The following is a 14,452-nucleotide window of genomic DNA, read 5'->3' as shown; positions in this document are numbered from 1 at the left end:
AGGAGGCATGAGGAAGAAGACGCCAGACAAGTTTGCCTCAGGATGATTTGAGATTGGGACCAGTCTGTGAGCAAATGAGAGGCACCCTGTGGAAACACCAGATTGAGAAGGGGGAGTCAGGATTTAAGTTACTATTGTTAGTATTGCCCCATTTCTGCCCCAAACTTGTAAACACATTCATGCTAAAAAAATACTTTAAAAAGTGCCTACTACTGACACAGATTAACTCTTTACTGGATGACAATTATAGTTATTAATTATTCATAACTATAGCAGTATTTATTGAGAGTTTACTATGTCTCAAACTTTGCTCTAGGCACAGGGGGATGCAGCAATGAACAACAATAGTAAAACAAAACTCTGATCTCATGAAGCTGATATTCTAGTGGGGGATAAAAAGTAAACAAAAATACAATTTTGGATAATGATATATATTATGGGGAAAAAACAGAGACAACTAGAGAGTTTGGAGAGAAGTTAGGGAGAGTTGTAGTATTTGAGAAAAGGTTGCGTGTGTGTGTGTGCAACAGAAGGGTGTGTGTGTGTGTGGGAGTTCCCTAATCATACTGTTTGATTTGCAAAGAACAACTGGATAATCATGCAAATAGGACACCTTACATTCCACATACAAGTATTTCGACATGTGTAGTTCAGCATTTTCTCCTTGTTCCAAATTTGTATTTTTGAAAAATACGCCATTACAACCATTTTCTCAACATTCTAATAGTTTAGTTTCAATCCCCAATTCAATCCCTAATGTTTTAGAAATACATCTACCACTATGAGATAACACAGACTCTCCGGATGGCCTAGAGAAATCATAGCATGGTGGTCTCAACTGCTGAAAGTGGCTTTATTTTATCTGGCCCCCATATCCTGACATAACAACAGAGTTGGTCTTGCAGAGCAAAGACAAAAATCACCTTCAAGTGTTTGGTGTTGTCTCATCCAGTAGTAGGCCTTTGTAGCCACCAGTAGCCTCTATTCTACTACAACCTTCTCTGGTACATTGTGTGTTCAATTGGTATCACTCAGGCAGGGCGCCCACTGCTGGCACTCATTGGTAAAGCCAAATTAGTTGCTTAGACTCAGGCTACGTTGTTGAGTTGGCGCCCAAACTCTACTAGTTGGTAAATATTTTGAATTGCTCTCCTGCTTTTAAGCGCATACCATTGAAGCTAATTTAAAAACCCCAGCACAATACATGCAACTACATCCCTCCTTATTCTTTGACCATATCCTTGCCCATATTTTTTCTACAACATGGGAAAGCAACTACTCAGCATCTCTCTCCTCACAATGCCACCTGAACTGTTTCTTTACCCCTGATTCCCTTTCCCTGTGACTCTCAACAGAAGGTTAGTGTGTTGAGGTAGGGGCCAGGTCTTACTGATTTTGCTTCACAGAAGCCAGTTGAACGCTTTCCATCAAGAGACACCTAATGAATGTGCCAATTAGGAAACTGTGTCCCAACTTGTTTCTTTCCCTGTGGAAGAGATGAAGAAGAATTTTAAAGAAATTGTTGACAGGTCATTAGCACACTCATCTGATATGTGATTTGGGTTGGTGAGGCTGCCTTTCATTTTTAAATTTGAAATATTTCCTAGCTGGGGAGAGGGTGCTTTTAGTAACAGCTTCCCTAAACTACTTAGCTTTCAGCAAGGCCAGACTCACTCTGAGGTAGTTTTCTGATTGCACAGGTCTCCCTCAGCCATAAATTTATTAAGGGCACCACAGCTACAAAATTGGGGATGACAGGTTGATATAGTATTTCTGAAGTCACTTCCTGAGATGGGTTGTGATAACAGTGGATCAAAAATCATTCATTTTTCCAGTAAGTAGTACATGTGTACTTGGTATTCTAACACCCAGATGAAAACTGAGCGGTATGAATGAATACAAAATTAAAATCTGGTGAAGGGATTTTCTAGATTGTATATACTGTGCAAATATGGAAAAATTTTTTATTATTATGACAGGTGATTTTGTCTTGTGTATATTCTCAATGCAATTTAATTTTAAGCATTAACTAAAATAGGAATTCAATTTGCATTTCTGGACATCTGGAATTCTGCCCAAGTTAGCCCCTGTTGTGGCTTTAGGGTCAGCTATAAATATATATGTGAACAGTCTCTAGTGGGCGCTCTGCTAATTTCTATTAGTTCAGTTCTAATGAAAATGAACAAGATGGTGTATTTTAAGAGCCAGTCCTTTTATACTCTAACTTACACCAAACAGCACACTGACATACTTGAGAATTAATACATGGACCCTGCCTGCCTGAATAAGCAATCTCTGATAAGGTTGTCCAGCTACTGACGAGTGTGATTTCAAGTCCAGGTGGGATCAATGAAGAATTTTTAGATTGACTTTTTCAATAATAAAAGTTCGTGAGAATTAAAAAGTACATATATATGTATGCATATGTATATATACATATGTAAAATACGTTTATATTTTATATAATTTTTTTAAAAAGCATAATGCTTCTTAAAGAGACACTTAACATTTTAAAGTATGATTTTTATTACAATTTTTTCAAGAGATCTGCGGCTAACAATTGACCAAATCTGCTTTCTCTTCTTCAGGGGTACACAGCTAGACTACATTTCCCAGTTTTCTTTGCAGTTAGGTAGAGTTATATGACTGAATTCTCAGCAGTGGAATGTGAGAAGTGACATATTCTATTTCCAGGTCTGATGTAAAAAATCTCTATGGGTGGCACTTCCCTGGTGGCACAGTGGTTGAGAGTCCGCCTGCCGATGCAGGGGACACGGGTTCGTGCCCCGGTCCGGGAAGATCCCACATGCCGCGGAGCGGCTGGGCCCATGAGCCATGGCCACTGAGCCTACGCGTCCGGAGCCTGTGCTCCGCAACGGGAGAGGCCACAACAGTGAGAGGTCCGCGTACCACACACACACACACACACACACACACGCACACACACACAAATCTCTGTGGGTGATCAATCTGCCATGTTCTTTCTCTTTCAGGATTAAGGCAGATAAACATGGTGACTTTGGAAATCAGGACTTGAAGACTGTAGAGATACATGAGGCAAAGAGCCTGAGTCCCTGACCCACTGACTGAAGAAGAGCTACTGGCAGATTAGGAATATCTATTTGAAGTTTAAATGCATGAGAATAAACTTTTATCCTATTGAGTCATTGAAAGTTTTAGTTTATTAGAATAGTTAAATGTGCTGTCTCTTGATTTCCAAACAACCTGTGAATATGAATGGCTGCTGCCAACAGCTCTCCTTGATTCTCTTCACCATAGGCGTGCTTCTGCTTCATGTCTAATCTCTCTAACCTGCAAGGTGGTAGGTGATGGTGCCTTGCAAGGCACCTTTTCTCATTGTCTCCTCAGAACTTGGAGATATAGAAAGTTCAGGTTTCAGTGAAGTTTAGGACTTTTAGTACATGTATATTATGAATTAAACAAGTTATACTAAATAGGGCTAGCCTGGGTAACTGGGGAGGCTCTCCTGAGTGATAGATGTTACAAGTGAATACCAACTGAGTTACAAGTGAATACCAACTGAATAACAAGTGAATGTATTCTCCTTCCTTTTGCCATGTCCCAAGCCATAAAGAAAAGTTCTGGGTTATTACTATGATTTAAACATGATTTCAAAAATAATTCACTTTTTTCCTTCTCTGGCTATCTTTCAGCAGTTTCATCTTGCTTGTAGTCTCTGCCCAAATGCCATCTCTTTTTTATTTCTTCCTTCTCTCCCATCATTGACTTTTCCTTCATGAGGTTGAGAATTTGCTGAGAGAGATTGAGTGGGGGCAACAGTTTTCAAGAGTTGGGAGAAACTCCAGCATCCCAGGGTTCAAGGATTTTCTAGTACCATGGGCAGGGGTACACTCTCCCCGCTATAACGCTCATGTCAGTGGCCCTTATGGTATGTTCTTAAGGGGCTAGAGAAGTATGGAGTTGACCCTCTTGGTTTTTCCTCAAATATTCTGAAGAAGGAGTCTTTCATTTATAGCCTTGATGCTAGAGGAAGACGTTATTATAAATTCAAAATAACTATCTCTACAGGTTTCATAAATTGAAAATGGCTTCTAAGCTAGAAACTGACTACATTTCAGAAATAATGGAAGGTAATAGAAAAATATTACTCTCTTAACAAGTCTTTATATTATTCAACTTTACATCTATTGCAAAAATAGCTAAAAACACTAGCTGTTAGCTAGAAGATAGCTTTATGTCACATAAGCTAATGTTAGGACACAATATCAGCAGGAGTAGTCTAATAGATAAGATTTTCTGAGACCTCACTATGTGCTAGGCATCATCTCCAACAATCCTATAAAGTTAGTACTATTATAAACATATAATCAGAATATAATTATCCATCTATCAAGTGTAGAAATGGAGGTACAGAAGGTTAAGTAACATGACCAATGTAAAAAAATCTACCAGGTCTTAAGGAACTAAGGTGTATTAAATATTGTATTATTTCAGATAATCCTGCAAATTGGAGAAGATACCATAAACATACTCATTGCAATATTTGATCACAACTACTATTTAATTAACCAAGGATTCCCCCATCACACCAAAAACAAAAAACAAACAAAAAAAAACTATTGAAAGCACACTGACCACTCAGAGAGGGAAGAGATGCACTGTGTTGCAGTACAGCCTCTTGGCTGGCGAAGTCTCTACGAGGGCAGATAGTGTCTGTGATGCTATATAAGCAAGGGAGGAGACTCCTGGATGTGAGAAATCTATTTCTTGCTGTGCCTAGGCCTTTTAACATCAGGATACACATCACCATTCAGAGAGAATTAAGAAAAAATCTACACCTTTAACCATCTATATTTACATGTATCCAGGACCTTTTTGGTTCTTGCTTTCTATGCAGATCAACAAAGTTCCTTGCAGAAAGCCTATTTCTCTGTAGCCAATCTCCTGACTGATTTTTAAAAAAAAATTTATTTATTTTTGGCTGCTTTGGGTCTTCATTGCTGAACGAGGGCTCTAGTTGTGGTAAGCGCGGGCTGCCCTTCATTGCGGTTGTACGGGCTTCTCCTTGCGGTGGCTTCTCTTACTGCGGAGCACGGGCTCTAGGCATGTGGACTCAGTAGTTGTGGCACACAGGCTTAGTTGCTCCGCCGCATGTGGGATCTTCCCCGACTAGGGATCGAGCCCGTGTCCCCTGCATTCTTATCCACTACACCACCAGGGAAGTCCTTGACTCTGATTTAATTGGAGATGTTTCTGATACTGGGACCATGCTCACAAAACCATTTCACTGTAGTTCACACTCAGACCTTGATTGGAGAGGTCATGTGGTCATCTCTGCAGCCACCAGTGGTCATATATTTATGTTGCTGGTAATTTTCTACTCATAAAATAACTCACACTTGCATATGATTTTTTTCTGGCATACTTTATATTGTTTATTCATTTTGAGCCTCATTATGAATTTATAGTTGCTCTCCAACTCAATTGGTTCCAATAATTGAACTCAACATTTTCTCACAGTACCACCCCTGTGATCTAGCTGTGACAGTACAGCAACAGAAGACCATCGGATCGAGATTCTTCAGCCATAGACAGCTTTGGAAATATCCTTGTTATTTTGCAGTAAGAAAATGTCATAGACTAACCTGGAGACTTTCTGCCCCGAATAGAGTCAGCTATTCTCCAAAGAGTCCTGATTCCTCTTGGGGGAATGACAAAAAAATACATTCACGGCATGAATTCTAATCTATTTCTATCTTACCTAAGGTCAAAACAGCTTTTGACCTTGTTTTAATATGAGGGTTCATTAATCTAATAGTCCTACCTACTCTCTCTCTACTTTTTTCTTTGAGCTAGAATTTCCCTTGCTCTCTCCCTCCCCCACAAAGAAGCAACATGGCACAACAGTTAAGAAAATGTGCTCTGGTGTCTGATTGCCTACATGTATTTTCTGCATCACCATTCTGCGAGATACTCACACTCTCTTGTGCTTCAATTTCCCTCTATATAAAATACCTGATAGGGTTGTTCTCTATGTACATGTAAATCTCTTAGAACAACGCTTGATTCAAAATGCTAAATAAACATTAGCTATCATGACTTTTGGAACTATATGTTTTACACTATCATAGGACTCCATGGATTCAAATTGAAATATTGCCTCAAACTAAAAATATTCACTTTATTTTCATGCTTATACCCTTGGCATCCCGGAATTGACTAAAAAATGTGCTGACCTAGATGATCCCCTTTGCCAGCATCACTTTAAAAGAATAACTGTCTAATAAGGTAAAGGAATCCTAAACTGTTTATAAGCTGGCACCCCAACTGCACAGTAAAAAAGAAAAAACACCCTGGATTCTTATAAAAACATTAATAAAAGGGAGAACAATAACAATGTACTCTTTTAGATTTTTATTAAAATTCTATTTTAATTACTTATTTTCTTGGCCATTTAATTATCACTTTTCTTCCACAAAAACTTTACTGTTGAACTCCAAAGGTTTAACAACTTCAAGTGGAACTAGAACCATAATTCATTACTTCTGTAGTTTTTAGAAAGTTATTTATAAATGTCAGGAATACCACAAAATTAATATCAAGACTCATCAGAAACTTTAAAAATCTTCAGTTCAAAAGTTCACGTGGATCAATTTTAGTAGATTCATAAAGTTACAACTTGCTACCTGGATGCCACCATATAAAAAAAACTCTGGAAATACACAAACCAAATTTTCCTTCGTATTATAAAAATTACCTCTATACAATCCTTATGAAGTTGTAATGCACAAGAACCATTGAGCTCCAACTATCTTTCTTAATTTTATCACCACATCCTCTATGCAAATCATATGCCCTGGTCAAATTAGTCTTTTCATTTTTTTCCTACTATACCTATGATTTCCTACCTCTATATGTTTATTCACATAGGTTTCCCACCCAAAAGTCCTTCTCCTTTCACTCTTTCTCCTGCAATCTCATGCCCACTTAAAGAGCTGACTCAAATAAATCATTCTCTATAAAGATGTCCCTATTCTTCCCAACTGGAAATGATCTTCCTCTATTATTTTTGGTGCCCTGTATTACTTACCGTTCCCTGTCTATTCTATTTGTTACTTTTCCAATTAGATGTTAAGTTCTTTGGCATCTGTTGGCCACAACAGCTAGTTTGATAAATAATTTATGCTATACTTGACATTCTAGGTGTTGAATGGGGATGAATATGATTTTCACTTCCTGGGAGTAGTGGCATAAGTAGTGAAAGAGGTTGCATGGACTCAGGGGTCAACATCCAGTTCCAGTTCCTCTGTGTTACTTTGAAAAAAATCACCCTGTCTGACATCAGTGTTCTTAGCTCTAGAAGGAATGGGATGCACTAGGTAAACTTTTAAGGCTCTTCTTGCTCTAAGATTGCTTTACTTGGTAATTACTTCCTCTTCCTTTTTACAGATGAAAGTGCATGTTGATTGCTTATCCATAACCATTTTAAATTTGAAAAATATTTTACATTTAGCATTTTACATTTGACAGAAATTTATTGTTAGAAACTGAGAACAACTATACTAAAGAGGTATGTTTAAAAATAGAAGTATCAGAAGAATTTCATTTTACTGTCATCTGTTCCAAAGACCTCAGAGATGCTGGTTTAGAAAGGAATCACTCAAACATTTAAAATATATATTAAATACCTCTAGCTTAAGTTTGTTGACTTTGAAATTTGACTGGAGAAAGAAGTATTCATCTAGCCCACTAATTTAAAGAAATATAAAATATTCTTTTGATATTTTCTCAAAATTTGTCAGATGTGTCTTCAAAAAGAAAGATTAAATTTAATTTCTGGTAGACTATTATTCACCTTTATTCCTTTTCCAATTGGAATATATTTTAATTCATGTGTTCAAAAAATCAAGCAAGGAGATATAAAATTATGTTGATTTTTAAATAAATCTTAAGATTTTGCTATATTTGAATTGCCTACTTTCATCCAAATTTAATTCTAAATCAGAGAAGTCATCTTAATTGCAATTAAATAGAATCTTAGGTCTTAATGAATATAACATTGAAGGTATGTTACCCAAATCACCTCAATTTCACAGAAATTAACATTTCAATGTATTTTGCCCTGAACTGAAAATATCTTTGAAGAAACAATTATTCATGAAATAAAACATCTGGTGGAGTTGAATCAGAGACTGTGGAAACAGACAGCTTTATAAGCAACAGTTCTGGCAAGCAGTTTTGATGAAACACTAGACTAAAATTAAGATTTTTAATATTCCAGAGAGTTTTTTTTTTTTTTTTTGCAGTACGCGGGCCTCTCACTGTTGTGGCCTCTCCTGTTGCGGAGCACAGGCTCCAGACACGCAGGCTCAGCGGCCATGGCTCACGGGCCCAGCCGCTCCGCGGCATGTGGGATCTTCCCGGACCGGGGCATGAACCCGCGTCCCCTGCACCGGCAGGCGGACTCTCACCCACTGCGCCACCAGGGAAGCCCCTTCCTGAGAGATTTGGTCTTATTTTTTTTCAGTGTTCTCTCCAGGCTTGAAATAGACAGTATGAATTTTCTTCTTTAATGACATGAGACATTCTCAGGAAACAAAATATATTTTTTTCCATAAATGTTAACCTCAGGAGGTTTTCTTTTCTCTCTCTTTTTTTTTTTTGCGGTACGTGGGCCTCTCACTGCTGTGGCCTCTCCCGTTGCGGAGCACAGACTCCGGACGCGCAGGCTCAGCGGCCGTGGCGCACGGGCCCAGCCGCTCCACGGCATGTGGGATCCTCCCGGACCGTGGCGCGAACCCGTGTGCCCTGCATTGGCAGGCGGACTCTCAACCACTGTGCCATCAGGGAAGCCCAGGAGGTTTTATTTTCTATTAAGTGTAAAGTTTGCTTCATTAATTTACATGAAAAGACCCTTCTCGGGGACTTCCCTGGTGGTCCAGTGGTAAAGAATCCACCTTCCAGCGCAGGGAACGCAGGTTTGATCCCTGGTGAGGGAACTAAGATCCCACATGCTGCAGGGTAGCTAAGCCTGCGTGCCACAACTTTTGAGCCCACGCGCCTCAATGAGAGAGCCCGTGTGCTGCAAACTACAGAGCCAACACACTCTGGACCCCTCGCACCACAATTACAGAGCCCACGTGCCCTGGAGCCCTCATGCCACAACTAGAGAGAGAAAACCTGTATGCCACTAGAGAGAAGCCCGCGCTACAACGAAAGAACCGGCACGCCTCAACGAAGATCCCGCGTGCTGCAACTAAGACCTGATGCAGCCAAAAAAAAAAAAAAAAAAAAAAAAAAACAAAACAGAAAAAACAGACCCTTCTCAAAAACTGGTAACGGTGTGTACAGCTCCACCTCGCCCTGCTACCCATAACTGGAGAGACTTTACAGCTCCTTAGATTTTAGTTTGATGAGGACAGATTGTCTTTAACTCATTTGGTCCAAGGAATTCTTGGTGATGTCAAACACTCCAATCTAGTTTGCTATTAAAACTACTTTCAGGTTTTATGTTAAAGGTTTTCTCAACCCTGGCATTCATTATTGACATTTTGGTCTGGATGGTTCTTTGTTGTAGGAATTGTTCTGTGTATTATTGTAGGCTGTTTAGCAGCATCCCTGGTCTCTACCCACTAGATGCCAGTAGCACACATACCCTCTGCCACTCAGTGTGACAGACAAAAATGTCTCCAGATATTGTTAGTCCCCTGGAGGGTAGGGGGAAAATGGACCTCCAGTTGAGAAACACCATTTTAAAGGATTATATTAATGCTAACTCTAAAGCCACCCTCCCATCCCTGCACCCACAATTTGAAGCTCTGTTTCTACACTTACTAGTAATGTGGCCTAGAGCAGGTTTATTAACCTCTCTGAGCCTCAGTGTCTTCATCTGTAAAATAAGGATAATAATTAGCTACCTCATAAGGCCATTGTGAGGATTAAATGAGATGATGCACAAGAACCACTCAGAAGAGTGCCTGGAACAGTAAGCCCTTAGCCAGCATTGGAAATTATTTTTATTATAATCCCCATAGCCTTTGAATAAAACTTTAATTTTCACAGCAGTGAAAGATTTAAAGGTTTTCTTACCAATTTTCTAAGAGTTATATAATTGATACTAATTAATGGGTATTTTTCCTTTTTAATTCCAGTTAAAATAATTACAGAGACAATTTCTTCAACTAATTTTCAAGAAGGGAACGTGTGCCATAAGCCTCCCTAGGATTATGTATTGCCCCATCCTAGGGATAGAATCCAGAACATGTTCAAAGGAAAGCATTTTGTAATTTTTTCCTTTCAAATCACAGGCTTACTTAACAAGGTCTAGGTGGACCAAACTTTTACTTTAATAGTAATTGATGCAAATGCTAATAAGCTCAACACCTCTAGATTTCAGAACACAGCAGTAACTGAGGCTGCACTGAAAATCTCAGCAGGCCCTGCTCTTATGCGCTCCGTAAACCTGAGGGCTACACTAGAAGAGGGTATGATTAAAACCAGTTCTCAATAACACCACAGACACCCTCGTGTTTGGAAATGGCAACTGAATCTTTTCCTTAAATTTGAGCTTAAAACAGTCACTTGACACCTTATCAAAATAAACACAGGTTGGGTTTATTTAAAAAAAATATGGTGCTGAGATTTTAAGGAAACAGATCTTAAATCATCTCCCTTGATAGCATTTTAAATTGCATTAAAATACAGATACTTAGCCCCTACTCCCTGACATTTCGATCCAGTCATTTCTGAAGTATAGCTCTGAAATCAGATTTTTCTAAAGCTTTCCAGGTGATTTTCAGATTTTCAAACAGATTTGGAAGATACTACCTAAAGAAACAGAGGAATACCTATGAAGCTTAAGTAAATTTCTGCAAATAAAATAAAATTACCCTGATGACTCTGATCATAAAATGCATGATTAATTTATTCATTTACTCATTCTACATATACTCATTGAGAGCCTACTACATGGCAGGAACTGAGTTAGCCACAGGCAAGGTGAATAACAAGTGAACAAAATAGATCTGGACCCTGCCTTCATAAAGATTATCATTGACCAAGATGGCCTTAACAGTCCCTCAGCTTGACTAAGCTCTAGACAGATTTCTTCCTGATTTTAGGCCCCTGACCTCCCTTTTCTTACAGCCTTTACTTCAGAAAACTTGCAATTGTAAATTACTTTTCTGCCCCTTTGAGATGTCAATCTTCTAAAATCTTGGAATGTCTTTCTCAAACTGGGAGCCATCCCTTTGAAATATAATCATCAAGAAAGTTAGGGCCCCTCTCTCCAGTTTCTGTGGGAGGATAGAAGCCTAATTTGTTGGATAAATGCCAATTAGCAAACACAGATGGCCTGATCACATTGACCAACCTCCTTCCTAATGTCCTCCAGTTCTTTTGCATGAGCTCACCACAGTACTTAAATACCCTACTACCTTTTATTTCAGTGGAATTGAGTTCAATATCTGTCCTCCATATCATTAGTCTTGACTCCTTCTGCAATTGTCTTGAATAAAGTATTTCTTGCCTGTTTTTTCTTTGATATCTATGTCATCGATTTTGATCTTTACTGTTCATAAAAATCACCTGAGTTTGCTAATCCAGTAAGCCTGGGTATGATCAAGGAATCTGCACTCATAAGCACCTGTGTGATATGAGCAGGACAGAGAAAGAACAGACATTGAAATCCATTGGTGCCCATTGTCTCACCATACATAACATTAAGGACTGGATCATCACAGGCAAAGTCACAAGACCTAGAAGCCAGCTACAAGGGTTCACAAAGGCCAAATCTTAGACATTTTGACCATTGAAATAATTAAGTATAGTAATTATTTCAGAAACATTGTACAAAATGGAAACCCATGGGTACATACTGATTATAAATAAATGAGTAAGTAATTGTGGAGAAAGGAAGGCTCTTGATTACCGAAGAAGGCTGAGTGATGATTGATTGATGTTAGAGAGGGCTGGAGTTTAAAAATCAACCTTTTGCAACTATGATAGTAAAGATTAGTTCATGTAAGAATCACCAATGAGTGATAAATCAAGGGGGAAATTTTTGATGCAAAGCAGGATATATGCATGGTTGAAGAGTATCTCTCGACAGATTGCTTGTTAATTGCAAGAGAAAAAATAGTAACTACATGATTGTGTAACTGGACGGTACCTTGCCCAGGTGATTAAATTTAACATCAACAATGAAAGGCAGACGGACATCATGTGCCACTATATGTGATACCCTGAAAAGGACATAATATAAATATTATGCAAATAATTTTAAGAATAATCTAATCATGAGGAGACATTAGAGAAACTCCAAATGATGATCTTTCTATTAAGAAGGGAAGGGGGGAAGGATGTATGTATTCTTCAAAAATGTCAATGTCATAAAAGATAAAGAAAGGCCGAGAAATTATTCCAGATTAAAGGAGACTCAAGAAGTCTGAAAATTAAATGGACTGTGTGATTCTAGACTGGATCTTGTACTGAAGAAAAAACGCTACATAGGCCTTTGTTCCATCTGTTGATAAAATTGCAATACAGTTGATAGATCCCTTAGAGTTAAAAATTATATAATGATTATGTAAGAGAATATCCCAATTCTTAGGACATACACATTGAAACACTGAGGGGTAAAGGGTCATATTATATATAATATATGCCCATGTGGTTCAGAAAAAATATAGGTAGACAGCAAATAATAAACGTAAAGCAAATGGGGCAAAATATTAACAATGGTGAATCTGTGTAAAGCAGATACAAACATTCTTCGTACTATTCTTGTAATGTTCTTGCATGTTCAAAATTCTTTCCAAATAAAAAGTTTAACATATGCCATTAAAAGTGCATGTTTATACAATGAGGAAACCAATAATTCCATAAAGCAAGCCATCGCATGGCCTTTACACAGCTGCAACTAAATATTATGCCCTTAGCCTCTACAGAGGCTTGATTAAGAGGATGGTTTTTGAATATTATTTATTCTGTTGTTTAATGTAAGAAGAAAGCAACCCATTTATGCATTTCTCTGTGACTGCAGACCAAGGGAAGAGCTTGGTTAGGGAAAAGCTTTACTAAAGAAAAAAACTAATAAAATTGTTAATTTTGTTTATTCCAACATGGAGCGCCACGTAGCCCTTTGGTTTTCTTCTTTGACTTGACAATTTAGAGCCCATTTTGTTATATTGCAATAACTCTCTTTCAGCCTAGGTTGGCTGGTACAAGAGACAGCACCTTTCTTCAAAGTTCTACTTCCTTCCTTATTATTTACCTGCTTAAGGTCTATGTTGTTGACCTGAAACAAATAGCCTGCCAGGTATTTCACCAGCAAAGATGGGTTTATTTGGATCATCAGAGAACTGCAATTCAGGGTCTGCAATCATGGTGAGCTGCATGCAAGTCCCCACCCAGCAAAGGAAGGAGAACACTTTAACAGAGAGGAAAAGGAAGTTAGGAGGGCTATAGTAAACAAAGAGTCCATGACCTTTCATTGGCTGAGTCCTTGTCAAGAAAGAAGAGGAGTCTTTCTTTTTCCTGTTGGGCTCTACTATCATCACAGGGCACGGAAGCTCCCTTTCTGGTCTCCCAGCTCTATTTAATTGAGATTTCTGTTTATTCACTTTACAATATTAATGGGCTTCAATTTGGGGGGTGGTATTTTGGGAGTTAAATGATAAACTGCATCACAGTGTTGAAAATGTTGCATTATAAATCAATAGATAAATGGAAATGCTATACTGAAGCAAAAAATGGACTAGGCCTGTCCTCTAGAATTCAGAGGCAACTTTCAGATTTTGATCGAATGCCACAATCTGGGGAACCTCCTGACAAGTATATCTCAAATAGAAATGCCCTTCCCACTATATCCCCCAACTATGGTCACTCTCTATCAATTTACCCTGTTTTATCTATCTGCCTTGCATTTAGTGCCAACTTTTTATATGTATTTGTGTGTATTGTTTGTCTTCTTCTTCTAAAACATAAATTCTATGGGAGCAAAAGCTTTGCCTATATTTTTGTTTACTGTTAAAACAATGTTTAGCAAATGAATGAATGAAAGAGACCATGTCCCCATAAATTCATTCCCTGGCTCTTTACTTAAGAGCCAAGGTAAAGTTTTCCATTATATCACAATCTTTACTTCTGTAACAAGATATAAATATTCGATATACATACACACACACATATATATCTGTATATGTATATCTGTATATGTATATATCAGTCTTTGATGATTTACAAGGCAGATACTGCCCACCTCATTACCCTCACCAGCAGCAAAGGAATGGAGACTAAGGAATTGTGTGTGTGTATTATTATACCTTTTTATTTATTTTATTTAAAAGTTCCCCAGGCCTTAAGAAAGGAGAAAACATCTGATTCTAGGTATTTGTTTAAAGTGCCTTTGTGTGTGTGCGTGTGTATGTGTGTGTGTTGTGTGTGACTAGTGAAACTGGACAGTGGAGGG

Source organism: Tursiops truncatus, chromosome 5 (assembly GCF_011762595.2).
Source record: "Tursiops truncatus isolate mTurTru1 chromosome 5, mTurTru1.mat.Y, whole genome shotgun sequence".
NCBI lineage: Eukaryota > Metazoa > Chordata > Mammalia > Artiodactyla > Delphinidae > Tursiops > Tursiops truncatus.
This window is presented reverse-complemented; position numbering follows the sequence as displayed.